Consider the following 27,151-nt stretch of genomic DNA (forward strand, 5'->3'; position numbering starts at 1 on the left):
AAGGAAAGGAAAGGAAAGGAAAGGAAAGGAAAGGAAAGGAAAGGAAAGGAAGTGAAAAAGAAAAAAAAAAGAAAAGAAAGAAAAGAAAAGAAAAGAAAAGAAAAGAAAAGAAAAGAAAAGAAAAGAAAAGAAGAGAAAAGAGAAAAGGGAAAACAAAAGAGAAAAGAAAAGAAAAGAAAAAAAAAGAAAAGAAAAGAAAAGAAAAGAAAAGAAAAGAAAAGAAAAGAAAAGAAAAGAAAAGAAAAGAAAAGAAGAGAAAAGAGAAAAGGGAAAACAAAAGAGAAAAGAAAAGAAAAGAAAAGAAAAGAAAAGAAAAGAAAAGAAAAGAAAAGAAAAGAAAAGAAGAGAAAAGAAAAGAAGAGAAAAGAGAAAAGGGAAAACAAAAGAGAAAAGAAAAGAAAAGAAAAGAAAAGAAAAGAAAAGAAAAGAAAAGAAAAGAAAAGAAAAGAAGAGAAAAGAAAAGAAAAGAAGAGAAAAGAGAAAAGGGAAAACAAAAGAGAAAAGAAAAGAAAAGAAAAGAAAAGAAAAGAAAAGAAAAGAAAAGAAAAGAAAAGAAAAGAAAAGAAAAGAAAAGAAAAATATATATAAAAAAAAAAAGAAAAGAAAAGAAAAGAAAAGAAAAGAAAAGAAAAGAAAAGAAAAGAAAACGAAAATGCGAGAGCCAAGGGAACATAAGACAGCTTGTCAGCAGCCAGAAACAGTGTTCCAGCAGTACCAGGTCTGCCAAACTTGCAATTATTAAAAAGTAAACACACAAAAGCTACCCCTGTCGGCCCCTTGCAATTGCATTAAGCACCGCTTTCGCAGGAAGGAAAAGAAGAATCCTTGCTAGAAGGAGCCCCACCAGATTACTCTTCTCCCAGCCGTTTGCTTCAGCTCTCACCCCATGCACACAGGTCCCTGGCAAGCTGAGCAGCACGTTGACAAGCAGAGCTGTTCTCTCTGCTCTGAAATCAGTGGCCACCTGGTGATGGGAAGGTCCCAACTATCCATTTATGGCCTCCCGGATGGATCCCGCTCCCACCCCGCCACATGGAACTGAGGCATCGAAGACTGAGAGATTTAAAAGGGCGCGTTTCCATCCCTTGTACAGGCAAAGTCTTAATATGGCATCAACGGGAAATCACCATCTGCGGGGAGCACAGAATCGATCGGGCCCATGGGCTGTAAGTTGGTCTCTTCTCCCAGGTAGTGAGTGGTGGGACAAGAGGAAATGGCCTCAGGTTGCACCAGGGGAGGTTCAGATTGGATATTAGGAAAAAAATTATTCACAGAAAGGGCTGTCGGGCATTGGAACAGGCTGCCCAGGGCAGTGGTGGAGTCACCATCCCTGGAGGGGTTTAAAAGGCGTTTAGACGAGGTTCTTAGGACATGGTTTAGTGCTGGAGTTAGGTTAGGTTATGGTTGGACTCGATGAGCCTGAGGGGGTCTCTTCCAACTGAAATGATTCTAGGATTCTATGATCCTAAATGTTCTTGTGCTCTACTGGCCCGAGCAATGACAACCAGGGAGCTGCACATTAAACACACAGGGTGCCGCTGCCATCGTTAGTGGCTTCGGCTTCGCTTTTGGAGAGCGGCGGGTGCTCAGAAACCTTTGATGTGTGCTGCTGGCCTTATTTAGGCATCTGTAACTCGCAGTTCATTGTGCTATACCCTCCCTGTTTTCGATCTATAATTATTATTTTGGCTAATTATTGACTCTTTTAAAGTGCAAATTATGGACACCAGAATTTTTGTAATTCATGAAAGAAGAGAAAATAAGTATGAACTAGATCTTAGGGTATATTTAAAATAGGAGCATATTTCAGACAACAAGTAAATTTCAGAGCAATTAGAGTATTTAATATGAACTTTCTAGGCCCAGAACCCTGAGGGGAATAAGAAAGCCAATTAAATTAGATTAAATAATCATGCCTAAATATAAAAGAGTTACAGAACCCAATTGTTATAGAACAACACTATTAAATTATGATGGAATAGTTTAGTTTAGATGTTGTCAATGCAACAGGTGACTATTTTATTATTGAACAACAGTATCGATATTTTTTTGAACTTACCCGATTCAGGCTCTAAACACAACTGGTGTAAGTTACAGGAGCTGTCAATTAGAATCCAGTGGTTCACTTCTGTGGATGTGCTGGCCTAGTTTTTCAAACACTCTCCATTCATTTTGTAGGAGGAATGGGGCTGTCAGGCAAGCTGTTCACCAGAGCATCTGGAAACGTTAGCTTTATGACAACTGGTTTAATGCTATATAATGTGGGGATAAAATTTGAAGCAGGAGCTCACTAAGCCCACTTTGTACAGATCAATGCTAGTCAGGTGATTCTCTCACGTTGTCTGCTACTCCTAGCTCTTCACACAACCAAACCATCTCTTTTGGGAACAGTTATTTTCCATGTCAGACACATCTCATTAACCCTTTCTGCAGTTTTTGCTTTCCATCAATACAACAAAGGAGATGAATTAGCAAACACACAACCTGTTGACTTGGAAAGCTAACAGTGGCATCCTGCAAAACCCATCTTTTCCCTTCTAGGATGTCAGTGGAAGCAAAGGGCCTGAGGATGAGGGCCTTTTTCCTTAAGAAAACTGGAGGTTGGGTTCCAAGGTGTATTTGCTTGTTGTCAGTGTAAAACTGGAAACCTCTTTGCCACCAGCGATGATTAGGGAGACAGTAATTTCTAATGGCAGATTAGTAATGTGCTGTGTTTTGCATGGGCCAGCAAGTTGTCACCGTATTCTCTTTACTGCACCAGAAGAATGCTTTGTTCACAGTTTAAGACCAGTTCTTGTCATGTTGGCCCTCCTTGCTCGCTTTTCCGCATGCTCCTCTCCTTACCTCTCTTTTTATGGAAATCCCTATCTACTCATGCAACTGTTCATTTGGTCATGTGGGAAGTTCCACCAGAGTGAGAGAGAGAGCGCTCAAATGAGTAGGGCTCAATGCATCCCCCTTTACTTTCCTCACTCTATTGTCCTGCTTCCAGGGATGTCTCAGGTTCCACAAGGACTCTGCTGCTCCGCCACCTTCTCCTTATGGATCCTTTTAGGGCTGCCCTGCAGTACAAGCTTCAATTAAAAAATAAGAGGTTGTTTCCACTCATATTCACTTGCCGTCATACTGACCAAGACTGGCAATTCTAAGAGGTAAAGGAAGGAAAATGAACCTGTGTGCAGGCTTGGGGTACTGCAGAGAGAAAAACATAGTGATAGCTCAGGAATATACTGCTGCCCTTAAGCCACAGCCACAATACTATTTCTACGAACAGTGGTGGATATGTGTTTCAGAAGTGTCTCATTTAAATCAGAACCCAACCTCAGGTGATGCTTGGATGCAACACACAGGATTAGATCTGCAAATGTGGGAACAGAGTGAGAAACTTTGGACTAGAAAGTGCCAGAAAGGGCAGAAAGAAGAAGAGGTCCTATGATCCATTGTTTCTCCGGAGCTCTTTTTTTTTCTTAAAAATCCCATTCCCTTTTCCCGTTAACTACGTGGCATGTATCACGATCTGATTGTATTCATTTTATCAACATAACCTTCCACAACATGGACCTGTGCAAATTACATTATGAGAAACTGTAGTTCATTTCCATTTCAGTGGAGCTTGTTAAACAAGCAAAATTATTTTGTAGCAAAGGGAAAAACAATTTAGTGGAATGCACTCCTAGCATAGGAAGTACATAACATCGTATTTGGGTTGAAACTTTTTCTGTCAGAAATGTCATAACCCCGTAAGAAAGAGAATTAAAATCCCGTTATTTTAATTTACATCTAGCCACAAGATAAGTAAAGTTATCATTGAAATTCTAATTAAATAGGATGATTGACTAAGGTAGGACATCAAAGAAGAGAAGTGAATATGATAAGTCAAAGTCTTATTAATTAGTCCGCGTGGAAGAAATTCCAGGGACGTCAAGCTGAGGCTGCTGCAAGGAGAAAAAAAGCAGACAAGAAAATGTGTGTTTCTTTGAAGTTAGGAACTGAGATAGTGATGGAGGTAATTGTGTCTGACTGGATCCAGTAATGAAGAGCCATAAATCAGACCTAGGAATCGGAGGAAAGATTCTAGTAACGAATGTGGCTGCCCCCCTGCTGCGAAGAAACAGAATGCAGAGCTGACTAATTGACCCAGTCTATCTCCCAGTAGCTCACTGTTATTATTTATTAATTTTTAATTTCTGAATTATTTACGTTCTGGGAAATTATTTTTGACAGCCTGTTAGGCGTGCCAAAGTTAATGGAGGATGAAAGGACCGGTACTAGAATTAGCAGGGATGTAGTCACAGGCTACTGAATTTAATGATTTTGGAAGGGAAAATTGATTTCACACGGCGTGTCACTTTATACTACTTTAGGGATACACCAGCTATTTGATTAATTGAGGAATAACCAACTCAAAGTATATTTGAAGTGTAAATGAATCATAGTGCTCAGCTGTTTATTTTTCCTCTTTTCTGATGAGAACACTGAGTTTGCTTAAAGTTGCTGATTAAAACCAATACAGGTAGGCCTCACACTTACACCTGCTTACTTTCTCCTGCTTTAGAAAAAAACAATTAAAAATCTCACCATCTGGAGGAGACATGAAATTCTCCATCTCACTTGGGATAGAGCTGGTGCTTCCCACACAATGCCTAATTAAACAGGCTTTGTGCACACTCCCCCGCCCCCTGTGGAAAGGGTTTGAGCTGGAGCAGGGCGCTGAGCACGCAGCCAGGACGTGAATTCTGCTTGGTGGCAGCTCCCAGCTGCTTTTCACCCTGTCCCCAAGATGAAATTGGGATCCCTGGCCTGCAATTTCTCCCATGTCGAACGTCCTGGTGCAGTGGTGTTATGTTGATCCACCCATCTACAGTGTGGGGCAATGGAAAACATAAAGGGGCTCTGCACAGCTCTTCCAGGCTGTGAAAACTGTATTTCATCCTCAGTGTCAAATGCGAGGTAAATCCTGTCTGCTGCTCATGTCTAAGCCTTCTGGGCATTCAGGCATCAATGGCCTGCAGGAAATCTTTTCCCAGCAATGTGTGTAATGCTGTAGGCAGCTCACATCTCCAGAAACACACTGGAAACATCTCCAGAGCTGCCTGGGATCATCACCTGGCTGCTCCTTCTCCCGCCACCAAGGCAAGGGTTTTCTCCTGCCATACGGGGTGGATATGCCTCCCTGCATCCTGTGCCTGGATCGAAGGGGCAGAGCACCCTCGCTGATACGCTTTCCTGTGCCAGTCTTGGGTAAATCACCTCATTCAGGGCCCTGTAATCAGCTGTGGGGGCACTGATGGTGATTACCATGAGTTTGGGTGTCCACAATGTTAGTGGCTCAGTGTGACCTCCCAAAGTCTTCAAAATCTAGTTACCCAAGTGCTAGTCCTATCTGGTCAAAGTCCAACTTTCCGAGTTTTAAAATGAGAGTAGTTAATGTTACCATTTAATAAAATCTTAGGTATTCTGTGAAGAGGATTAGTATGCAATCATCTATTTGCAGAAGTTTTGGGAGAGCAATAGACACAGGGGAGCTGCTCCTTTCCACAGTGCTGCTTACCACAAGAAATGACTCAAAAACATCTGCCATAAATTGACATAGATCTCAAGAACAGCTCAGAAACGTATATGCTAGACTCCATTTTGAGTACAATAAACAATAAAACTCCTTTGAATTGATTTGGACCAAAATATTGAGTGTGAGGTTAAGTGTTGAAGAGATCTGGTGTGTTGGACATTTTGCTGTTGCTTTGTTCTTTAAAATAGGAAAGGTTACCTACCATGGCAAATGTTGACCATACTGGGGTGGAGGGAGAGGTAAAGAATAATGATATGTCAATTATGCATCAGAGTACCTTTAAAAATAGGTTTGCGTTCGTGATTTAAAGATATATGAAGAGATACAGGACGGTTTTGCTGCTTAAGTTCTCTAAGGAGTTTTTAATTAATTTAAACATCTTTTTCTGAGTAGTTCAGGAGCACTAGGAACATTTCTTTGTCATGTTTTACTCATGGGAACATGCAAGGCTAGCCTGGGTTTTTCTGTTACTTTTTGGATTATACCAGTGGCAATTAGTGATGCAAGGATGATCGGCTACAACAGGGTATTAAAGGAGACGTGTGACCTGTGGCCTCTGCTCCAGGGATTGCTACTTTATCACTTTTTTCAGTGTATGCAGACTGGACTGGCTCCTAGAACAAAAACCTGAAGTAAAAACTATTTTTTCGTGTGTCTCCCAAATCCGTGAGAGATTTTTAGTTTTATTTTGTGATTGTTATTAAAACTTTGTAAGAAGAAATACTGCGCATTATATTGTTAAAACAACACAAAAGGCAATTTTCAAGATTTCCCTTTTTGTTTGTGATGAAATTGTATCACAATAAAATCATATCACAATAAAATCGTACGTTCACTGCCATGCAATTCTGAAGAGTTCAATTCACCAGCCACAGAACTGAGCGCCCGAATTTCATAGCAAATGTTTTATATATTTAGATAATGGCTTTAGAAACAGTGAGCCACATCGTCATATGTTACAGAACAATTAAACAATTTATGCTGCTTTAAGATCTGCCTTACATTTTTTAGATGGTCAATGGAAAGCCAAATACCTTCTATAGTACATGTAGAAATTACCCCTAAGATGTTTACGTTGAACAAATGAAACTTAAGTATTTGGATGAAGATGATTTAGCGTGCTCTGCTGTTCTATACTGGAATTAATCCATCACAGTTCTGGCCTCTCCCTATTTCAATATTAAAACAAAAGGGGTATGCTTGCAGTGCAGCACCCTGGGAATTCAGCTCAGAAGTCCAATTAACAACAACTAATTCCCCATACTGCCTATTTACCCCTAAGAGCTGGCTAGATATAATAAGTCATGCATTTTGCATTTAGGATTTTAACACCCAGAGGATAATAAAAATCTATCCTGATCACTTTTTATTTTCATCATATGAAGACAGAAGAAAGCATCCCTCCTCCTTCCCCCTTCAGTTACCTATATCTGTATCTTGGTGCTAAGGCTACGAATGGAGCTGTTTCCTACTGTGACTGCCCACCACATTTCTCCGTGAACACCTTCCTTCTTCAAGGGGACAAGAAGGTGACAGAATCCATTTGGATGTGTTTTCTGTACTGATAAGTACATCTCAAAATTATGTAGGATTATTCACCTTCCAATGATGATCTGCTCATTCTCTGGACCAAGTTTACTGCCCTTTAAACTGTCACACTGTGTTATATGCAACGTATACTCCCCTCATGCTGGTTTTATCTACAGAAGCTACGAAGGCACTGCGCTGCTGGCACACAGTTTAAAAGCTGCAGCTGTAACATACTGTAAATGAGGATGATCATGCTATAACATGCTAAATATCAAGCAAACACTTTCAATAATTAGAATGATCTTTTGCAACTCAATTTTGCTTACCGTGGAAGTCAGGTTTGAACCAAATTCTGCAAAGATAAAAGCCCAGCACGTTGCTACACACTTTAAACGTGAAAGGGAGAGAAATAGAGAGGGAGAGAGCTTATGTACAAATGAGGCTTTGGATATTCCTCACTAGGTACAACCTAAACTGTACATCAAAAATTAGGGACACATGAAAATATCTAGCTATTTGTCCAGATACACTTCTACTGGTGGTTAACAGAAAAAAATAAGGCCTAGAGGTACCCATATACATCTGTATTTATGAAGTTTTGCAACAAACAAACAATGCCATTAAACACAAGATCGCCACGGCTGAAAGGAATTTGAAGGAAAAATGAAGTGGTTTAAGAAAACAATGGAGCATATTAAAAGGTAAAACATATCACACTGCTTGATAGCAACATAAAATGTGATGCTGTGCTGAAAAAACATGCCTGGATCAATGTTGGGTAGTAATGCCTGTGGAGCAGCAGGTTATTGTACAGAAAGCTGCCTACAAAATATTTCTGCAACACTGTATTTTGCTGTGCATGGCAAAAGCCCCAGAAGGTGTTATTTTTTCATGAAGCCGTGATGAACTTGGCTTATGCTTGGGATCAGATTGGCTGCTGCTTGTGGTAGTTTCTGAGCTGCATATTTGCAGATTCAAGGCCGGATTTTTGGAGGGGCTGGCAGCCAGCTTTCCAAACGCTCAGCTGCCAAGCTGCGGGCCAGGCTTCTCATAGGTCCAGGAATCGGAACAACAGAACCGAGCGCTTCTGAACATCCCAGATTAATTGGCTGGTTCCTCTCATAGCAGATAGGCCTGTGACAGAAGTTGAGACAGCTGAGCGCAGTTTTCTGACACACTCAGATGTGAATTTTAGTACCTGTCTGTACAGAGCTGGCAGGTGCAAGCAGGGGCCTCCTCTGAACTTCTGAGGAAAAGTGTTGGCTGCATCTTATCCTCCAGCAGATTTTTAGATCACTCCGCACCCTCCTCCCTGTGAACAACAAAAAGAGCAAAAGTCTGACAGAATGATCCCGAAACAGGGCTCTGTGGAGAGCAACACAGAACCCACATTTGCCTGATACCCCATGGTCAAACTTCCTGCTCACCAAGAAGCAGAGAAGGATGCGGCACTAATGATTCTCTCCTTTCTAAAACCTCTAGATTTTAAGTGCTTCAAGGAGATTGAAGATAAGCATTACATTTTGACTAAACAGACACTTCCAGCTTATATCAACCTTAGAGCTTAAGGTTTTGTAGCAGGCACATGTAGGTGGATGGGACCTTATATTTTGGGTGTAAATATCCCTTTGCAGCAGGATGAAGACAAATATCTTTGAGCTGAGAACAGAAGGCATCAAAAATTAACTCGATTAGAAAAAAAGTAATATGGTCCGGTCTAGTTCTGCTGCTAAGCGAGTAAGAAACGCAGATAGGAGATACCATGTAGCTTTCCACATGTGTTACAGCTCATCAGTTAAGTCTGGTGAGTAAGAAGCTTGTTTGCTTGTTTGTTGTTTAATGTGGTTTTAACAGTGATAAAAAGCCAGGCTAAAGTCCAGCTTTAAAGAGCTGACTAGAGACTATAGCGAAAGAAAAGGTTACCTCAGGTAAGCTGGCACAGGGGCTAAGATGCACCTAGTTAATGCCTTTGCCTCTGGTTTTAGTTTATAGTAAATACATATAGAAGGTCAAGCTATCTTTTGTTTAATGTATGGTCCACTGCAGCTGACTGGGGAGTAGCTAATTACTTTGAAGGACCAGAGAGATTTCCTGCAGCTCATTTTGACTATGATGGGAGCCAGATCTGCACCAAATTTTCCAAGGGGAGAGCCTAAAAGACAGCACCTCACAGTAGCTCTAATATACACTAGCCCTATCCAGAAAGAGTATCGCCCAGAAATGCTCATTCTCAGTGAAACGATGGGAATGTGAATCCAGATCTTCATCTGATGAAAACCAGCTCCCTGAACAGAGCTATGCTGATTTATAATAGCTGAAGTTCTGACCCCACAAACCCTGCAAGAATTAGCTGCAGCCACAGAAATCTTCTGCAGTAAAGATGCGGCTTAGTTTAGTCTCGGCTAAACCAAAAACTGTGTTTCTGCTGCGGATTTTTCTGCTGGCTTTGCAATATTCATTCAAACAAGCCTTTCAAGGGAGCAGGCCAAAGAAATCAAAGTGAAAGGCAGCAATAGCCGTGATTTTCTTGTTGTTATTCCTAGAGCAAAAAAAAGAGCAAAGCCGACCTCAGATAACCAGCCCTGTGGCTTCAGATACATTTTGAGTGCAATGATGGTGCCTCTTCCCAGGGTCCGTGGAGCTGGTGAGAGGCGCTTCCCAAAGCTGTAGCATTAAGTATATATGGTATGAGAGATACAATAAGGCCGTGCTACTGCACTGGAGATAACAGAGTGTGGAACAGCGCTGGAACACAAATTGAAAACTACTTGTTAAACAAGGTTAATTTGTTCTTCTGCCACAGTGTAAAATGGCTTCAAACACTTCTAAACTAGGTCATTTGACTGCTCCAGAAGTACATGGTGCTAGGCAGCTGTCTTTAGCAACAAGTTTATTGGAGAGTTTGATTGCATCCCAAAAGCATGCTAGATATTTCTGACCATATCAAAGAAGACTCAGCTATATTATCAAGGCACACTAATGAGGTGGTTTGTTTAATTGAAATACTTTAAGTTTCCATGTAGTACAGCATGAAAAAATCATTATTTTCATTAGATGAGCTACTCGTTAGCTGAAAATCTAAGTTACAAAATATCACAGTGTGAGATAATAAATACATTGTAAAATGCATTAAATCCAGGTTATTAAAAGGAATTTCTATTTAAAATATATAGCCATGTAATTCGAGCATACTTCCTAGTATTAGGAATCAGGTTTGGTTCTTTGAAAAAGATAGCCCAACCCAAAGGACCTCGTCGTGCTCTCATTGCAATCCCTGTCAAAATTCTGAGCCATTATAGCTTGAATAAATGACTTGATTATTCTGTGTCACAATTCTGTAGTAATAGTTTTTGTGTGTAGCAGCTAGAAGTTCTGAGACTCACCTAAAGGGCCTGATCTTGGCCTTGAGTTAATCACTGCTCTGTTTGATGCGATCAGTAACAGCAAATCAGGAAGCACTTTATACCTTGTATTTTTAGGGTCAAATGTTGACCTAAAAGTGCAAGACTCGGAGAATTTGTGAGTTTTATGTAAGAGCATGCAACTTTATGGGACATCTCCCACATCTTTGGTGAGAAGTAGTTTAAGAACTGTATTGATCTCCTCGAGGGGTTGCAATTTGAGTCCATGATGAGTTTTGGTGAAAAGGGGAAAATGGCTGGAAGGTACAGCTGGAGCTCATCCAGTCCAACCCCTCTGTTCAAAGCAGGATCAGCTGAAACAGTTTGCCAGGACTGTGTTGAGTTGGGTTTTGAATATCTCCTGGGATAGCGACTCCACAACCTCTTTGAGCAGCTTGTCCCAGTGTTTGGCCACCCTGATAATAAATAAGTTTTATCTTGTGTTTGAATCGAATTTATTGTATTTCAGAATTTCTGGCTCTGTATTCTTTACTCCTCCTCACGCAGTATTTATACAGATTTATAAGCTCCCCCTTGAGCCTTCTCTTCTTGAGAGTACATGACCTCAGGGTCCTAATCTGCATATGGAGATCTCTTCCTGATCACTAGCATTTAAACATTGATCTGAGATGAGGAGGAAGTCATATTTTAGTTGCCAATTCACCAGTCGGCTTGGTCCATGTGGAAAAAGAGTAATGTAAGGCCCTAGTGCAACTATTGGCTTGTGCAGTTTAACAAGAGGGCCAAGTTTTGTCCTTCTTCCCTGCCACATCTTTTCTATATCTTAGATTAATGAAGGTATTTTTTCCTCACTTCTCATATCAATGGTTCCTTCCTAACATTGCTATGCATATGCTAAGGGACTTTCTGCCTCATCTCGCTTGTTCTGTTTCTCTTCTCACTTGCTAAGGGATTAATCCACCACCACTGCGAAGGTGTCTTTACAGCATTACTCTGTCACTAATCTAGCCAGCACAGGTCACTGTGGTTGTGCAGAAAGAGTCCCAAGGTTTAACAGCCACTTCTTAATTCTGAGGAGTCCTGGGCATGCGTTCAGGTTGCCTCCACATGTTGGCATCCAGTAATGTTGACACATCTTCACGGCTATTGCTGTCCCTGCCAGCTAGAGCCAAGTCAGCAACACTGAATCGTGCCATGGACACGGGAGGAGATACAGCAGGACTGCTGAAAGATCCCCTTAGCCAGCAACCCAGCCAGCGATTTAGGAGAGCTCACAGATTACAGATGGTGCAATAATCTCACAACTGGCCAAATTTGGAGCCTGAGCAACACTTACATGGAGATGAGCATACATTAAAGGCTGCCAATGTGAGAGCAGAGAGGGCCAAAATTGAGGCTTGCCCAGGAATGGGCACGCTGCCCCACATAGCCACCTGCTGAGATCATTCATGCCAGAAATGCAAGTAATCCTGGGAAGGCAGGTGCCTGGGGGGATCAAGTTGTTAGTCAAAACCAAAAAAGAAATGCAAAAACCCAAGCCCAGGCCCCCTTCATACACCTGGCAAGAGCCCCTCTGCAGTCAGCCCACGAACTGTGAGCTGCGGAGGTTGGAGGGGAAGGGATGAGAGCTGCACCCCACGCTCCTGCCTCCTCCCTCAGTTGTGAAAACAGACTTTCCTTCCTTTGCAGAGACAAAGTTGCACATCTTTGGGTTATCTCTTTCTCCTTTCTTTTTATGTGGGTTTCATTAAATGTTTTCAGAAGCCTTTCCTTTTTTTCTTTTTTCCTACTGGGGCCAACGGGGATGCGCCTTGCAGATTAGTAGTACTGTTAGCTCTCTTTAATAGGGCTTTTCTTATCCCATTTAAGTAGAATAAAGAAGCTTCATTTGTTAGCTTAAAAAAATCAAGACTTTAATTCTTGATCATTGCTCCCAAGAGAACCCAGTTGGAATTCTCTCATCATCGCTGATCAAGCCTGAACTTTTTTTGTTTGCTATTCAATTTCCTTTGCTTTCATCATTTCAGAGCACTAACAGGCTTTCAGCCTCGCTGAAACAGAGGATGGGGCTTCAACCGTATTGTGGTGAAGTCCCTGTAGCAATGGAAAACTGCTACATAGCATTTAGCTATGTACTCTCCCTTCCACAAAACCTGCATTTACATTGAATTAAAATTAACTTGCTGACTATTTTAATTATAATAATAAATATTCCATATGGCTCTTTCTTCTTTTATAGTATTTATTTGTTGCAGAGATACTGTCAGTCAATTTCTCTGATTTCAGACCAGAGAGATTTTATCTCAGACCAACGTATAAATCTTTCCGATTATTAAATTTCTGTACATCACCATCTGGATCCACAGCTAAAATGATATGCATGGAATGAAGCTTTCTTACACTACGGATAAACCTGCTCTGATGTATTATAAATGGTATTTTTTCTTAAGAGGTCCCAAGGATGAGTTTGCAAGGGAGATCAGCACAGTGAGCAAGTCTGCAAAGCAGTTTTCCAGTTGGCATACTGTCCATCCAGGCCCTTTCTCCGGTTGCCTGTGCCTCCCATCTCCTAAATACAGTGGGGAGATGTCAGAGTGGGCTTTTCATGAGTAAAACCCTTCCTAGATTTGCCCTGTGAGTGCTCCTGAAGGGTGAATGTTACCCAAGCTGTTAGCCCTTGCACAGGGCAAAAGCTATTGTGATAAACTGGTTGAGTATATTTGAGTATAAGCCATTATGTCACCATTTGATAAAAAGAAAGCAAGTCAAAGCCTATCTACAACCTATCATTTTTGTCCTTCAGGGTCCTTGTAATTCTCTGTGTGGTCAAAATCCAGTTTTTAGAGGGGGTCTGCGCAAGACAGCAAGACCCCAAAGCAGTCTATCTGCACAGCCTCTGCTGCTTTTCAGCTTAGTTTCTGCGCTCATCTGTGTTTCTAGGTTTCTGCTAGGTGTTTCATGGCTCACAAGCCTGAAGGAAGTCATCAGCATCAGTTTGGGGGGCATTAAAGATGTTTACCTGGCAGAAACAATACAAAATACATGTTCCTTCAGCCACAGCTGGCCGAGAGAAGACTCTGCTGAAAATTCCAAGGCAGGTAGTCCTTTGCCACACAAAAGCAGACACACTGCTCCTCTAGTGCAAAGCTGTATGTGGATCTACCTTGATCCAGCTGGTACCACCCAAATGCCCCAGATTTTCAGTGCTCGAGGTCTGCAGCCAGCTTGTGGTTTCTCCTTGGAGGGCTGGGCTGTGGGAAGAGAGTTCTCTGCACCTTGCCAGTGGATGGGAACAGCTGCAATTTCAAACATACAAATATTTTTTTCACCCCAAGCAGTTTCCAATTAATGTGCAGATGGAAACCATGTAGATGGTCTGTGGGAGAGAATCCTTGCTTGGCAAAGGACGAATTATTGCTTTTATGAAATGCCATAAGAGCTCCAGTGGCAAAGTGCCGTGCTTTTTAAGATCCCAGCTCCCCGTTCAGGGAGCTCAGATTTGTACTGAAGGACTAATGTTGCTGGAATGTAAAAACCTGTCATTTCATAAGATAGCCAGGAAAATCCAACTTCTGTAAAAATTGCACCATTTGTATATAAGGGAGAGAAAAGTAAATTTTGCAGGGGGGAGAGCCTGTCACAGGTCAGCTGTCAAGGGCAGGAGGGAACTTAGAAACATCAGCGGGCACCGACCAAAATATTGGGGACATGAGGAAAGCCCAGGAAAGGGCACCTTCCCTCTCATTTGGATTCAGCATCCAGAATAGGTGGCATTTTCTTAAAAATTCATCTTCAAATCCTCACAGCTTTATCAAGAACATGTCATTTTTCAGCTTTAAACTCCACAATGAAGAAGATGTTACCTTCATTTAAAAAAATGATAGGTCATGCTGTTTACCCTGCATTATAGTCCTCTGAATGTCATTCTTTTACTTTGGAAGGATGAGAGGAGACTGGAGAATCCTAGCTTTAGGCACCTTGGGTTTAAACATTTTAGACTTTAATTTTTTCTCAAATTTCACTGTCTGTAAAACGAAATCAAATTCAATCTTTGCTTGTCCATTGTGATTTTTGAGATAACTACTTTGCAAATAATTACTTTGTAAGCAATTATATATAAAGCCTTTAGAGATCTTTGGATAAGAAGTGGTAGAAAAATACAGAACATGATAATATATTCTTTTTTTTCTCTTAGCATCACTATAACTTGTTCTGTTTCTCTGTGCATCACTATAACTTGTTCTGTTTCTCTATATATTTCCACAAATATTGCCAAAGAAGGAACAATATTGCCACGAAATTATGTTGCCACAGACTGTTTTTGAAGTCAAGAGGCAGATTTTCTTCTGAGTTCTTTTCTTATTAGATAAATGCATTGTCATTCTAGTTTCCAAGCATGACTAGTATGGCTAATTGCTCTTTCATCCACTGAAATTGGAGCTGATTAGGTCAGGGTGAAAGTAAAGGGCCTTTGCCATATTGTATGTGGAACACATGGTATGTGGAACCTACAGAGCAGCTTCCACCTGGCACCATCATGTCCCAAAGGGGTTATTTTGGGTTATCATAGCAGGTTGGTTATTAGTTGGGTTATTAATATCACAGGTTCTCCTTCAGCATATCCAGGGGATTGGATGGTTAATTCATGGCTATTTTGCCTTAATGTAAATAATCCATACAGTAAATATGTCAAAAAACACACTGATGTGCTTTGCAAATGAAAGTGCATTCTGAATTGAACATATGGGCTAAAAGAAGTTATGATTTTCTCGGGGATAAAACTCTAAGCTGAACTGTGTTGTGAATAACTGCAGTTTAGATTTTTTTTCTGCAGATGGATCCATCCTCAATAGAGGGCAGTAGAGGATGAAAATGTAACTGTCGATCTATTCACTTTGTTGTGTTCAGATCAATTCTGTAATATTCTTTTAACTGGCTTTAAAATGGATCTTTTTATCTTGAAAATGAAGGAAGTAAGAGTGTTGGCCATCTGGGAGACACATTGCCAACAGCCAGATGTTAGCATCCCTCTGTACCATTCCCTCGATCACCACAACATCAAGTTGTGCTGGGCCGGTGGGAGAGTGACAGCATGGGAAGAAGGGAAGTTTAGGTTTCTCTGGAAGGGGAAAGTCACTCGTCCTGTGCCTTCACAAGGGGAAAAATCCTGGCATTGCTTTGTGACTGCAGTATATTAGCTCATTAGCTGGGAGAAGAAGCCAAAGCCCAACTGAGGGAAGGGCTGGGATGTCAAGGAGCTGGGGCACAGCCAAGGTGGGAAAGGCTGAGGTGGAGCAAAAGCAGGGTGAAGCTTTGAGCAGCCGGCCAAATGTACTGAACTTCAGACCTAAATACCACGCTGGAGACCCTGCCTTTTGCTTGAATCTGCAAGCACCTCTGTGGGGTGGCCTTGGCATAAGGTAGGCTCTCTTTAGAACAAGGCTAGGCCTGTCTATATGCTTCATTGCTTTATGATGCATATGCCAAAAGCATAATTCAGTTCTAAGTGTTACAAATAGCACAGTCCTTTCCACAATGTTCACTGGGCAAAGCAGCGATGGGATGTAAACACACTCGTAACACATAACACAAGCTTACCGTTTTTTACCTGCCAAGCATGGATATGTTTGACATCTCAGTGTTCTCTTCTCCATCGCCCAGCTTGCTCCCACAGCTTCATTCCCTGCCTTGGCAGGCTTCTTCCCATTACTGCTATCCTAGATCTGCTGCCCCTCTTAGTTCTGCCACATGCAGCTCCTGTGCTGGTGGCCACGTTACCCTGTCTGTACTATCACCATGTCATGCCTGATCTATTATCCCTCACTGTGCCATCTTTCATTAGATCATCACTACTCACAGCCATCCTGAAAGACCCAGGTCTTTTTAATCAGCTATAGTAATTAAAGTTGCAGTGATCAGGTAAGTCCTTATATATTGTAGTTTTCTGCCTGTTTGCCTTGTTCCCATACGAAACAGGAGGCAGCACCTGAGGTAGCCCACAGTGCTACCTCAGTACAGGCTATGTACTCAAGTTTATCTTCCTTAGTATTGACTAAGAAATGCAGCAAGTCTACTCCAGTTGACAACAGAAAGCAAGAGTCTGCTCAAAGAAAAGGACAGGGAGGAAGAATTTGGATGGGAGAGTTGAAAGAATTTGCAGTTTCATGGAGAAGGTCTTTTTGGTCCGGAAGATGTTATGTAGAAGTCACAAATGTTGGATCTGAACTTACTTGAGAGGCAGATTCTGAAAGGCCATTGGAAGATAGAAAAGAAGGAGATGGAAAGAGTTTCTTTTAAAGAATGAGGAACAGGGTGTTCATATAGAAGAGTTTCTAGTGGGATCACACAGAAACATAAGGTGGGGTAGGGTAAGAGCGAGTCCTAGTCCCCAAAATCTCTTACAGCAGTCAGAACAGCTGGGCACCTTTCCATAAAAAGCAAATGAGAAAACAAACAAACAGAAAGGCAGAGCCACCACTTGGGGAAGGTTTCTGGACAAGTATCTGCCTGAACCAGGCAGAACTCTTCTGGTCCTTCTTTTCCACAATATCCTATGTACCAAGCTTGCACAGGCTGCATTTTTTCTTAAAAAAAAAAATAAAAAAAAATCACTTTCTTTCCCTAAACATCTCACTCTTCTGTAAATGCCAATATCAAGATGGCCAGAAGGTTCACTGGGGAGAGAAGCAAGACATTGCCATCTTCCTGCTCCCCGGTGGCTGAGCTCCTCTGCCTTATAGCCGACCTGCTGCAGCCATTCTGTTTGAAGCTGAAAAACTCCCACTGGTGATGCTCCTACACGTAGGTCCCAGCGACGGGACCTGCCTTCTGCAGATGTATCAGCACAGCCAGCTCAACAGCCCATTTTCCCGGGAGGTGATAAGACTGGTTGGGACAGTAAATAATTAGCTTTTCTGCCTTCGGCTATAGAAATGATTATGAATTTTTAAGCAATGAGAGTGATTGAAGCCATTTCTGTTTGCTTTCTTTTAGTTGCGTTTGCAAAGTCTAGCTTCAAGAAAGAAAATACCCTCAGAGGAGGTTGAAAGACAGGTGGGAAAATACAAAGATGCCAAGAGATCAGAGGTAAGTCAGTGAGCATTGAAAGCGGGGGGAGAAGGCCTTGATAAAAGGAGGTGGCTTTCATAACAAATGAATTATCTTTCTTGTTCAGTCCTTCCTCTATCTGATAACAGGCTGTTCCCTGAGAAAGCTGGCTCCTGGGAAGTTAGTTTCAAGCAAAAGTTGAACATGAAAGTTCATTTTTTGGCAGAAGTTGCTTTCTCTTTATTTATTTTTGTAAATTTATCCTAATGCTTTTTTTAATTAACAGGATGCTGAAAGATACCGTGGAGAGGAGTTGTCTCTATTAAGATACAGACAGGATTGAATCTCAGAAGTACACTACCCCCCTCCTGGCTTGCTCGAGGCTGCCTGGCTGTGCCTCCTCTGCTGACGGCAATTCTGCCTCCAGGACTCTTGTCCTCTCTGGCCGACTGGCAATAAGGGGTCCCCTGATGCCACATATTGTGACGTTGGCACTTGATCAACCTACTTGGCACAGCAACAAACCTGGAGATACTTCAGGTTTTGCACACAATGTCTCATACTTATTAACTTTATACCTTGCCTTGTCAACTGAAACCAATATTGGTAATAATAAATACACTAGCCATTAATTATAAATAAATTATCATCCCCTGGAAAATGCTTGTAAGAACAGAAGGACATTTTTGAATGTTGCCTGTCTACCTCCTCTATTGCCTAATCACATTAGCCTTGCAATTTTTTGGTGGTTTTAAAATCCTTACTAAAACGTGGGGTTTTTTAGCTACTCCTCCACTCTGTCCTTGCCCCACCACCTGGTTGGGCCAGAAGACCTGTTTCCCCAGCTCAAATGTAATCTCGCTGTTATGTAGACACAGTAGATACCACACTCCTGCTCTTGCAAACAGGACTGCAAATCAAACCACGCAACAGCAGTCAGCGCGGCGAAGAGCCAGATACCATCGCATCAGATGAATGTGCATTGAAAACTTCCTCAAGGTGGCAGTGAGGGCCCAGAAGAATTGGTCTAAGGTGTGATGGCTCCTAAAATGTGCCACTGAGTTATCCCACCATGGCACCACGAGCTATTTTCCTTGCTGGAAAGACTGGAATTGGTTGTGATTGCAGATTGGGGGTTTCTTTCAAACCACTGGGAGAAGCTGAATGAGGCGCCTCCAAGTCCTGCAAGAGGGAGACCAAAAGGTATTCTGCAAAAGAAAGATTTTCTGCCTCATGGAGGAAAGTTAAGAGGAAGGAACAGGAGGTTCTACAGAGTAGCTGTATGACTTGAAAATGCTGTTCCCAAAATGATCACATAGGTGCACAGCTGCCACAAAGGAGACATAATTTCTTACTGTTGAAGTAGCTTCAGAGTAACTGGAGTGACCAGTCAGAAAGTGCAACTACATGTTTACTCTGCCAAATCCTTTTCTCTTCAAACTATTTCTTTATAAACGTATGAAGCAGTAAAGTTTGGAAAGAATTTCCTGCAAGGACCTTGTTCCACACCTTCCCATGAGCCAAGATCAGATTTAGCCACCTCCTCCCTAGAAGGTGTTGGTCTAACCTCTTCTCAAATATGCCAGTGAAAGGTCTCAACATCCAGAAAAACCTTAACCTTCTTAGCTCTTCCCAAAGCGTAGCTTGACATTTCTTTGCTGCAAATTACATTGATTTATTTTTGTCCTTCTCTGAGTGGCCATGGAGAACAAATGATGACTGTCTTCTTTAAAGCAATTGTTTACATATTGGAAAACTCATACCTTTCCCCCCATAGTCTTTTTCCTCTAGACTAAACAAACTCAGTTTCTTCAACATTTCCTCATCACTCATGTTTTATAAACCTTTTATCATTCCTGTTGCTTTCTTCTGGATGGTCTCCAATTTGTCTACATCCTCAATTCTGCCGGGCCCTGCTTGGCCATGGCTGACAATCTGTCCTGAAGAAAAATGCCACACTTCTGAACAAGACGTTAGAGATCTGTTTCCAGATTCAGCATTTTTCCATGTTAGGAGTAAGCATTTCAGCTTCTGTTAGAACCAACATATATATATAAAATAAAACAAACACAACAAATTCTGGCATTCTTGAAGGTGATATGCCAAATTTGCACTTGGGTGGCTTTTGTCTTTATAAAACATTAACGTGTTCCTTCTCACTTTCTTTGCCTAGAAGAATGACCACTGAAGCAGCCAGGGGCCTATGTAGTTAGCAATCCTTGTTGAACAGCCTCTTAGAAGGCAATATAATTAAAGTCAACACTCAAAGCACTTTGAATAATCGAAAGACTAACCAGTCCCTGAATACAGGCAGAATCAAAGAGCCTGGTGAGGTAAGAAACCCAATGACCCTGAGGGCACAAGCAACCAACCCAAAGAGATGAAATACCAACTGAGGGAAATGGAGGAGGAAATAATGGCATCAACAGTGGAACAACAAACAAATTCAGGAGACTTCAAAAAGCGAACAAGTGGGCTTCCAAGTTGCATATGTTTTGTAAGTATTTGGGATAAGGAGAAGACTCTGTGATTGGGGTCCCCAGGTTTGGTTTCATTCCTCTTCATGGAAGTCACTGGGTGTTTCCTCCTTGGTATCAGTCACGGTTACTAGCAAGAACTTGTGTAGTTTTGAATGGTCCCACATTCACAATCAAATCAGAAACACTCTATTGTCTTCTCACTAAGCTTGAAAAAGGTTTTGTGAACTCAAAACCTCATCTATTTTATTCATCTATATCAGCTACAAACCTCATTACATCAATATCCTTAAGACGCGATAACTTGCATCACGAAGCCTGCAACTCTTGACTATAGGTTGTTCACTCAAGAGGCGCACTCAACTCAAGAGCAGTCTTGTTTCCAAAGGTTTCTTTTCCTTCTGTGGGCTGATTGAGGTCACATAAAATACTCAGAAAAATATAGAGTCAGCAGCTCATCTCTGGAGCTCTTTATTGAGGAAAACTCCTTGACTTCAACTTCCAGACACATTCATGGATTGCCCCTAGTTGTTCACTAAGCTACGCAGTTGCTTCATCACCCACACACTGGCTCCTTCTGTGTTTCTAATAACTTTAGGAGAGAAGCAGAAACTCCACATTGTCTGCATCATGGAACTCTTTTAAATGGTAGAACAGAGACCAACTCATCCTACAGGTGAAACCAGCAAAAAAGAAGTTGGTGCAGTTAATTTAGCAAGCTTTCAGCCTGATGTTTGTTTAACCAATGTGGATGAGAGCAAAATGCCCTCACAGCCCCTTTTAAACACCTCAACTAAGAAAATAAGCTTGAGTGTGGTAAAGAGCACGTTGATGTCCCAAGGGACCAGAGAAAGTGCAACAACAGAGCGCCTTATACAGAAGGGGGAGTGTTAAGCGTATTTAAACCAAACATTTCTTTCCCTTTCCTTTGGGATAAAACTATTTCCCATAGAAACTAAGGCTGTGCCCCTACATGTGTAGCCCGGGGAGAGGTGCTTTGATGTGAAAGAGAATCCTGGTAAAGTACCGGATGCAGAAGCCAATGTGGAAATAGGAGGGACTTCCAGAAGCAGGAAAAAGCATTGTCCCAGAGGGGCTTCCATCACCCCCCCCAGGTCGTCACTCAGACTGTCTGGCTAGTTTCCTCCTGCCGGTCATTTGGCCGTAAGGAAAAGTATCTTCTATCAGACATGGGGCAAAAGTTTGTGACTTTTCCCTTACTTCGGACAGCTGACAAAGTGAAAATGTGAGATTTTATGGCATAATCTAGATTTTTAAAAGCTACATTGAAAAATTCAGTAAGTATAAGCGAAACTCTGCTTTCAAGTATATCACAGGAAACTTGGAGAAACTGTAAATATTTCAGAGAAGCAGGAGAGCTGTAAATTAGATTTAATCTAGGGGAAAAGGGAGAATGATTTAGCTCTGTAAGTTTTTAGGAAGAATACACAAAAATGAATGTGAGTATCAACATGAAATTATTAGGAGTGAGTGCACTCATATGCCGTTGAACCTACGTAGTAGGATGTAGGGAAGCTGCACGCAAACTGGAGATGATTTGCTTTATCTCATTGGTAGAAAAGTCTCAAAGGCTGATGGTCTGAGGGACCTGCCTGGTAGTTGCCTGGTACTGCAGGACTGAGAGGCCATGGAGATCATGTTCTAGAAAAAAAATCTATGGTGGCTTTTTCCACCTTGTTTTTCAAAAGAGCCCAACGTTACCTTCTCCTGTCTTCAGTCCTCACCAAGGTTAGTCCTGGTTGTGGCCTTGAATTACTATACAGAGAGCACCACTAATACCATGGTGTGGCACACAAAGAGCACAAGTCCTCCTGCATGCTCATGAGCAGATTCTGGACACATGCAGAGTCTGTTCAGCAGCAGCAAAAGAGACTATGAACCATGACAACTTGTTATTGTGCAATAAGTCCCTTCCCACCCATCAACTTTTCACCATTATCAAGGTTTCTGTGGGTGCTGGTTCTAAAACAGCTGGTAGGCAACTGAAGTATCATTTGACCAGAACACCTTACCTGGGCAAACGGCCCTATGGTGGTAACAGGGGAGATCTGTTTCTCTAAGTGTTTCTGTGCAAGGCTCACAGATAGTAAACTACATTATAGTTTCTTTGTATGCTCTGAGTGGTGATGACACATTGAGTGGGGAATTCTGCAACAACGAGTTTGTCAGCACTCCCACTATAAAGCTGTGAAGGTTTAACACCGCATCACAGAATAAAATCTGGCACCTCATTTTGCTCTCAGAACACTGTGTTTACTTAATTACTTAACTTAATTTGTTTAATTATTTCTTTGGTGACTAGTGAAGATGTCCTATTGGTGATCTCTGAAGTTAATGATTCAGGTATACTCATTACTAAGCACATAGTGCCCTACCTCACACAGATGAAGTACACTCCCATCCTTCAACACCTTGCACTGTCTACTAAAGATTACAGCTCTGCCTGATGTTCTTAAAGCTAAACACAATATTGGCATGTGGATCTCTAAGCACTGACATCTCTGCCTGAAGATACAGGGAGCTGGAGGAGGTCAGCACTCCTGAAAACTGAGCCACAGCATCAATGTCACAGCTAAACCTCCAATGTCACAGATAAATCTGATCAACATTTCCCTGGATGTCCAGCTCAAAGTGCTTTGAAACAGGGCCCAGAGCTGGGGGAAGCTCCAAGCCCTCCTGTGCAAGGACTGGTTTCCTCTCTCTCTTTAATGGGAGTGAGAATATTTTGCTCTTTCACAGGGAGCCCTGAGGTTATTTAATTAATGCTCATTATGAGCACTGAGAGGAGCTTGAGACATAAACATTATTATAGCTTCAAAGCCTAGGGGATTCACTCAGGTTTTACTCAGCTCTCTCATGTTGGCAAAGTTCTTACTGACCTCCGAAAAATCCAAGTAGATGGAGCAAAGTCTTCAGAATTTGACCAATAATGTCTCTGTTTCTCACTCCTGGGCTGGACTTTGCTCTAATCCATCCTGCGTTCTTCGGGCCTCATCTATTCATTGACTTGATCAGCGAACCAGAGGTGTTGCTCTGCTAGTAATGGTTCTCATACAAACACTTGCTCACTATCAAGCACGCTGGCCCTATTAATAATAACTTTAAAGGGAACAGAGAAAGAGGAGATGAGAAGTAGATTCAGTTTAATAAGAATTTTCTTTCACCCATGTTTTATGTTTTTTTCTTTTATCTTTTTATCAAGGCAACTGTATTCTGAAAAGCCTCAGGGTACAATAAACAACAGAAGGTGATGCAATGGCTGCTCGTTATTGCTTGATGGGTGAATCATCCTACTAGCTGTTATCTGCATTATTGGAACAGATCACTCGAGGGCTGCATTGAACACAGGCCACAAAATGTAACACTGTACTCATGTCATGATATGACATGTCGGTCTATTTCTAGATGAGTTTCCTTTCTGTTGCACAGATAAAATAATGAGAAAGGGTGCCTGTGGGATATATTATATATTTCATATTACACCTAGGCCTTATTTTTATCAAAGGTCAGTTGATCCTGACTGGCCAAATCCTGCAGCTCGTGCTCACACCAGTGAGTAGCTGCTCATGTAAAAAATTCCACTGCTTCAGCAGGGCAGCTCAAGCGAGCGAGTGATCCCTTTTCACAATTAGTACTGAGGTTTTCCCTACCCCACCCTGCTGTTTTACACAGAATGCCACATCCTATGTAGTTTGTATGGCATACCAGGGTACTCTTATTTTCCCCCCCCCACCCTGGGTTCTGTGAATATTATATTACTAGGACCAAACTGAAAATGCAATGTTTCCACAAGCAATATCTGATCATTAAAAAATGCCAATGTAAACATGCTCTACCAAAAGAAAAATTACCTCTTTTATCTTTCTCACACACTATGCTGAATCTACACGAGGACCTCAATAATTAAGATCCTGTCTGGCAGAGGAGGCTGTTCTGTGGGTTTGTATCTAAGTTTCTCTAACAAAATGACACTTTTGACTTACGAAGCCTAACTCGTGGTGTTAGCTACACAATTTAGCAGCTGTGATATGCTTTTGCTTTGGGTATTTAATGATACTGACCTCTTGTCTTACATCTGAACTCCACGAAAACACTTCAGTCCTTCAGGAAGCAGGCAGAGAGGCAGCAAAGAAATTTCGTGACTTTAGGAAGTGCCTCTGCCGAGCTGTCTCTAGTCAGCCTCTGCAAACCAGACCTTGTTTACTCCACGGTATTTTGTGGCATTTTCTCCCTTTGCTTCTTGCAATTCTATGTGTGCCGTTTCCAAAACCGAAGGTTTCAGTGTCTGAACTAACAGCTGCAGTACTGTCAGCTGTCCCCTGGGAGGGGGATGAGACATTGCGTGGCTAACATCAGACCACGTAGGTCCTAAAGCAGAAAGAGAGGCTTACGCTTTATACTGAGCTATCTGTGCAGGAAAAATCAGAACAGTGTGGGCTGTAATGAAGTTATACTATTTCTTATAAACAGAAACCACTGTACTGTGCAGTGTTCCTGTATGGAGGTCTTGCCCTTTGCACCGGGGAAGAGACACGTAACAGCAAAGGGGTCTAAAAGCCTGTGTTAGGCATGTCACTGATGAAGGAATTTAGGATAGCAAATGCGTGGTTGCCTGGCCAAAACCAGGTGTGCGGTGTTAGAGCAAGGCAGGAGGAAGCTGCAGCACTAAGGTCGTAGCAACCTAAGGCAGGACAGCAGCCCCAGGGATGCCCATCCCAGCACGGGCAGGTCTCCCCACACAACTGTCCCAACTGGACTAACAGCTGCAGAAAAGCTCAGGATGGGGTTAAGAGTGGTTGCTGGAAGCTCTGTTGGCCACCTTTTCCCTCCCTGTGAATCACACACCCCTAAAGGAGCAGCACAATGTCCTAGCAGTAGCCTACTTAAATATCAACATCCTTTACGAGTCTTCACAGACAAATGAAGTTCATCTAACAAGTGATGTCACCAAATTTTTACAAAGAGGCCAGAAAGAGTTGTGATTGCTCTTTAGCTACACTTTCTTTATGAAGGAGTGTTTCCAAGATGAAAGAAGTAACTGTTATTGTAAAGTACTCTCCATTTTGAATCCAGAAAATACAGGAAGCTGAGCAGCCTCTTTGTTCATCCAGCCTCTGCTGCTGCTGGAGGCAAAGCAAATCCTGCATCTACATAGTCTTATGTTGATTTTGCTTTTCTTAGACAAAAGCTTTTCTAAGGGGTGGGGTTGATCAACAAGAACGGAGGAAAAGGGATTCGCAGTTACAGCTGTACTGTGTGCCCTTGGTCAGCTTTCATCTGTTTTATTGCTGTATACATTAGGCTGTGGCAAAAATCAGCCCAGAGAGAGAGAGAAGGAAATTTCAGATGGAAAATTGGGAAGCTGTTGGCCAGATCTGTGGTTGGGGAAAATATTTCTGAAAATGCGGCCAAAGGTTTTTTCTTCATTAATTTTGAAGAGTCCAAAAGTTAATCAAAACTTCAACCTGTGATAAATTTCTATTGATTCTAAGGAAGCACAGGTTTGAATTCTTCTGGAAGAAGAATTGAGAAAGACTTGGTGGCCATTTGAGAAAGGCAGTAGATCTCACTCAGAACAGTCATATGCTAGAGAAGCATTTATTTTTCCTAAAAAAAAATGAATAAAAAATAGACTGAGTTGTACAAATTACATAGTAATTACATTAATTTTAACTCTATAGTCTTCTAAGAGAAAAAGGTTTTGCCCTTCTGTATTTTGCTTTGTTACATTTCAATTCAGAGTAATAATATCAAGCTAAGGAGAGTAATTGTCACGGGCTAAATCTCCAGCAGCTTTAAATCAGCGTGGATATCAGAATTAAGTACTATACATGAGGCCTTGACAACACGTACTATTTCTCCTTTTGGTGCCTACTTGATTTAAAAGGTGGAATGGCTATATATGTTGTGTGGTAGGGAAAAAGAAGAAAAGGGAAAAAAAAAAAAGCTAAAATAGGAACGAAGCAAGTTAATTGCATGACAAGAAAAGCCAGGGAAGTCCCATGAAAGCAGAAGCAATGCAATGCTGTTCATGCGCTCACTGACCTGAGCCCGGAGACATGTGTTCACAGCACACACCGCAGCCTGAGGCAGAAAAATGTGATGTGGTTGACAAAACTGTGGCATGACTAAAGATAGAGCATGTGAATTTTATTTATGTACTAGTCTCTGAAGTGGAGAGCATATTGTCAAGCAGCCCGAGGGAGCTGTATCATATGCAGCTCCGTATGCAGCACAGTATAGCTGTATCCCATTAAGATGCTAGTAACGGAATATATTAAATATCCTCTTGGAAGCTAAGGGTCCAATCCTCCTGCACTGAAATCAATACAATTTTTGCAATTTATTTTTAATGGGAAGAGAACCAAACCCTTTCAGCTGTTACTCATCTAAAGGATTCACATGCATACACAGCAATCAGTAAGAGCAGCAGAGAGGTACGTGGCTTGCACTCCCAAAAATGCCCTTCTGCAGTCACATCAGGCTGACTAGGGGTTGGTTTGAATGGTATATGGGGACAGACCTACACCTGCTCTGCCTGTACCCTGCCCAAAAGCCAAGTGATCCATTCACTCAGGAAAATTCATGGAATGCTGTCTTTCAGAGCAACTAGATCAGCCTAGAGCAATTTGTTTTCTGATTGTAATATATACCTAGATATATTCTAAGAGACAGTACAATTTTATGACCTGTTGTTGTAAAAGCCATCACGTGCTATCTTTCTTCCTTCTTTCTTCCCTTCCTCCTTCCCTTCCTTCCACAACTTTTGTCTTTCCTTTTTTTTTTTTTTTTTTACTTTTTTTAATTTTCAAAAGTAACCCACAGCTAAAAAACTTGTGTGTATAATTTTGTTTCCAGATCTCTCAGGAAACACACAGATCCAGGGAAATAATCAGATCTTTAAGTACATAGGTTACCTGCTCTGCTCCTTGGGAAGAATGGGCTGGGTCCTGTTTCGCCTTCCCCTTGCAAACAGAGAGGACTCTGTTGATGCTGGTGGAACTAATCAAAGGTAAAAAATTAAAAAAACAAGAAAGAGCCATCCACAGAGGGAATCCTGGACTAAAAGTAGGGGGCAGTTTCTTAAAAATCCAGTTCTGTTGGAGAGAGTCCAGCGCAGGGCAACAAAGATGCTGAAGGGAGTG

General features: G+C 41.7%; 1 long non-coding RNA gene across 1 annotated transcript in view; it reads right to left on the reverse strand.

The window, feature by feature from the left end:
• Positions 1-6,243: 6,243 nt before the first annotated feature.
• The window catches only part of LOC135579449 (uncharacterized), a 109,410-nt gene continuing 88,502 nt past the window's right edge, over positions 6,244-27,151 (reverse strand). The window contains exon 2 of the long non-coding RNA XR_010472557.1: positions 6,244-8,411. This is a non-coding gene — a long non-coding RNA (uncharacterized LOC135579449). The remainder of the gene's footprint in view (positions 8,412-27,151) is intronic.

This window comes from Columba livia, chromosome 4, assembly GCF_036013475.1.
Source record: "Columba livia isolate bColLiv1 breed racing homer chromosome 4, bColLiv1.pat.W.v2, whole genome shotgun sequence".
Taxonomy (NCBI): domain Eukaryota; kingdom Metazoa; phylum Chordata; class Aves; order Columbiformes; family Columbidae; genus Columba; species Columba livia.